The sequence below is a fragment of the Arachis duranensis genome, chromosome 5 (assembly GCF_000817695.3).
Source record: "Arachis duranensis cultivar V14167 chromosome 5, aradu.V14167.gnm2.J7QH, whole genome shotgun sequence".
Lineage (NCBI taxonomy): Eukaryota > Viridiplantae > Streptophyta > Magnoliopsida > Fabales > Fabaceae > Arachis > Arachis duranensis.
The window spans coordinates 75,282,975-75,287,421 of record NC_029776.3 but is presented as its reverse complement, the minus strand read 5'-3'; the positions used below and the strand labels follow the sequence as shown (position 1 = coordinate 75,287,421).

General features: G+C 35.6%; 1 non-coding gene across 1 annotated transcript; it reads left to right on the top strand.

Annotated features, from left to right (window-relative positions):
- The first annotated feature begins 905 nt into the window (after positions 1-905).
- Positions 906-1,009, top strand: LOC127747875 (small nucleolar RNA R71). The gene has a single exon (XR_008009822.1). It is a non-coding gene; the product is annotated as a small nucleolar RNA R71 (small nucleolar RNA).
- Positions 1,010-4,447: the final 3,438 nt, after the last annotated feature.

Below are 4,447 nucleotides of genomic sequence, written 5' to 3'. Positions count from 1 at the left end.
CTCTATGGTCTCTAGATGAGCCTCAAACTCCTTTGGTTCCTCAATAGGGAACTCCTTGTTGGCCAGTGGACGTCCCATGAGGTCTTCCTCACTGGGAATCACTGCCTTTCCCTCCTCTACAGGTTCGCCCATGTTGGATGTGTAGATGGACATGCACTCTCTTTTTAGATTCTCTTCTGTATTGCTTGGGAGAGTACTAGGAGGAGTTTCGGTAACTCTTTTAATCAGCTGACCCACTTGTGCCTCTAAATTTCTGATGGAGGACCTTGTTTCATTCATGAAACTGAGAGTGGTTTTAGATAGATCAGAGACTATATTTGCTAAGCCAGGGAGGCTCTGCTCAGAATTCTCTATCTATTGCTGAAAAGATGATGGAAAAGGCTTGCTATTGCCAAACCTATTTCTCCCACCATTATTGTTGTTGAAGCCTTGTTGAGGCTTCTGTTGATCCTTCTATGAGAAATTTGGATGATTCCTCCATGAAGAATTATAGGTGTTTCCATAAGATTCTCCCATGTAATTCACCTCTTCCATTGCAGGATTCCCAGGGTCATAAGCTTCTCCTTTAGAGGAAGCTTCTTTAACACCGCCTAATGCAGCTTGCAATCCAGTCAGATTCTGAGAAATCATATTGACTTGCTGAGTCAATATTTTGTTCTGAGCCAATATGGCATTCAGAGTATCAATCTCAAGAACTCCTTTCTTCTGAGTTACCCCATTATTCACAAGATTCCTTTCAGAAGTGTACATGAACTGGTTATTTGCAACCATCTCAATGAGTTCCTAGGCTTCTACAGGTGTTTTCATATGAAGGGATCCACCAGCAAAATGATCCAATGACATCTTTGACATTTCATACAGACCATCATAGAATATATATATATATGATGCTCCATTCTGGGAACATGTCAGAAGGACACCTTTTGGTTAATTACTTGTATCTTTCTCAAGCTTCATAGAGGGATTCACCTTCCTTCTGTCTAAAGGTTTGGACGTCCACTCTGAGCTTACTCATCTTTCGAGGTGGAAAGAATTTGGTCAAGAAAGCATTGACCAGCTTGTCCCAAGAGTTCAGGCTTTCTCTAGGTTGTGAGTCCAACCATGTCCTAGCTCTGTCTCTTACAGCAAAGGGGAAAAGCATAAGTCTGTAGACCTCGGGATTAACCCCATTTGTCTTAACAGTATCATAGATCTTCAAGAATTCAGATAAGAACTGATGAGGATTTTCTGCATTAGAGAAACTAATTGAGGCTTAAGCTCAAAGTTGTTTGCTCCAATGGCAGGAATTGAGATGCTTCTTCCATAGAAGTTGGAAGTTGGTGCAGCATAGTCACCAAGCATCTTCCTTGCATCTCTGGCATTGTTGTTATTTTCGGCTGCCATGTCTTCTTCTTTTTCAAAAATTACTGTCAGGTCCTCTCCAAAGCGTTGTGCTCTAGCTTCTCTTAGCTTCCTCTTCAGAGTCCTTTCAGATTTAGGATCGGCTTCAACAAGAATATCTTTATCCTTGTTCCTGCTCATGTGAAAAAGAAGATAACAGAAAAGAAGAGGAATCTTCTATGTCACAGTATAAAGATTCCTTTATGTGAGTAGAAGAAGAGAAGAAGAGAAGAATGAGGTAGAGAGAAAATAAAGAGAATTCGAACACAGAGAGGGAGAGAGGGTTCAAATTTTAAGAAAGAGAGAAGTGTTAGTAAATAAATAAATAAATAAATAAATAGAAAGGGATGAGAGAGAGGAAACTTAAATATTAAATAAAAGGTAAAATATTTTTGTTTTTATTTTAAATATTAGTTACTATTCGAAAAATAAAGAAAGGAATAAAATAAAATTAGAGTTTAAAACAATTAGTTAATTAAAAAGATTTTTGAAAAAGTTGTTAGTGGTTTTCGAAAATTGGAGAGAGAAAAGTAGTTAGGTGGTTCTGAAAAAGATAAGAATTAGTAAACTTTTCAAAATCAAACAAAAATTCAAGTAGCTAATTGAAAAAGATTTGAAAATAAATTTTGAAAAGATAAGAAGTTAGAAAAAGATTTTGAAATTAAGTTTTGAAAAACAAATGATTGAAATCTATTTTAAAAAGATTTAATTTTTAAAATTAAAATTGATGACTTGACTAACAAGAAACTAAAAGATATGATTCTAGAATTTAAAGATTGAACCTTTCTTAATAAGAAAGTAACAAACTTAATTTTTTTTGAATCAAATCCTTAATTGTTAGCAAGGTTTTCGAAAATATGAGATGAAAATAAGAAGAAGATTTTGAAAATCAATTTTTAAAATTTTCGAAAATATTAAGAAGAAAATGAAAAAGATTTGATTTTTGAAAAAGATTTGAAAATATAGAATTCTTAAATTGAAATTTTGACTTGACTAACAAGAAACAACTAAATTTTAAAAATCTTTGATTAAGTCAACCCAAAAATTCGAAATTTATGAGTGAAATAGGGAAAAGATATTTTTTTGATTTTTGAATTTTAATGAGGAAAGAGAAAAACGAAAAAAATTGACTCAAAACATAAAAATTTTGGATCAAAACCAATGATGCATGCAAGAACATTTTGAATGTCAAGATGAACACCAAGAACACTTTGAAGATCATCACGAACATCAAAAACATATTTTTTAAAAATTTTTAAGAAAAGAAACACATGCAAGACACCAAACTTAGAAATTTTTAATGCTTAGACACTAACAAATTAAAAATGCATAAGAAAAACAAGAAGAGACACAAAACATGGAAATCAAAAGATCAAACAAAGACAATCATCAAGAAAAACATATGCACGAGTTTTCGAAAAATGCTAGAAAAATAAAAACATGCAATTGACACCAAACTTAAAATTTGACTCTAGACTCAAACAAGAAACACAAAAATTTTTGATTTTATGATTTTATTAAATATTTTTTTTGAAAACTTTTCGAAAATTATAAAAAATTTTTTTGAAAGATTTTAAAAAATTTGACAATAGAACAAGAAGAAAATTACCTAATCTAAGCAACAAGTTGAACCGTCAGTTGTCCAAATTCGAACAATCCCCGGCAACGGCGCCAAAAAATTGGTATGCAAAATTGTGATTCACACTTTTCACAACTTCACATAGCTGACCAGCAAGTGCACTGGGTCATCCAAGAAATACCTTACGTGAGTAAGGGTCGATCCCATGGAGATTGCTGGCTTGAAGCAAGCTATGGTCATCTTGTAAATCTCAGTCAGGCGGATTCAAATGGTTATGAGGTTTGATAATAAAAAGAACAATAAAACATAAAATAAAATAAAGTCACTTATGTTGTTCCTTGGTGGGAATTTTAGATAAGCGTTTGGAGATGCTTTGTTGCCTCTGAACCTTTGCTTTCCTATTGTCCTTATTGAATCATGCATTCCCCCTTCCATGGCAAGCTGTATGTTAGTGGATCACCGTTGTCAATGGCTACCATCTGTCCTCTTAGTGAAAACATGTCCTCTACGGTTTCCCACATGGCTAATCAGCTGTCGGTTCTCGATCGTGTCGGAATAGAATACATTTATTCTTTTGCACACTATCACTGCGCCCAACAGTCACGAGTTTGAAGCTCGTCACAGTTATCCCATCCCGGATCCTACTCGGAATACCACAGACAAGGTTTAGAGTTTCTGGATCTGAAGAATGCTGCCAATTGATTCTAGCTTATACCACGAAAGTTCTAATGTCACAGATTCGAATGCTCTGTTGTCAGGAGAGGTGATTCAGATCCGTGAGTCAGAGACCAAAGAGAGTATACTCCAGCTGTCGTCCAATGACTACGTTGAACATCACATAGACCGCTTTGTGGTTGTCAGGAACGCGGATCTTGGCTAAGCGAGTAACAAAGATTGGGTGATTGTCATGGGTCACCCCTTCATTCTGACTTAACTGAATTAAGTATGAGAGTATATCTTGGAGGAGAAGTAGGCGTGAATTGAATAGAAAAATAATAATACTTGCATTAATACTCGAGGAACAGCAGAGCTCCTCACCTTAATCTGTGAGGTGTAGAAACTCCACTGTTGAAAAATACAAAAGAACAAGGTTTAGACATGGCCGAATGGCCAGCCTCCCAAATGGCATAATACAATCGAAATAAGATTCAAAGACCTGATATAAGGATCGAAGAATGGTCCAAAGATGTGAATACAATAGTAAAAAGTGCAATTTATACTAAACTAGTAAACTAGGTTTACAGAAAATGAGAATTGAAGCTTTCAGGTGCATAGGCTCTTCTTGGAGTTTAAATGCCAGTTCTGGTGCCAGTTTGGGTGTTTAACTCCAGCTTTGGTGCCAGTTCTAGCGTTTTACTCCAGAAAAGGATCTCTGGTGGGCGTTTGGACGCCAGTTTGGCCCATCAAATCCCAGGCAAAGTATAGACTTTATACATTGCTGGAAAGCCCAAGATGTCTACTTTCCAACGCAATTGAGAGCGCACCAAT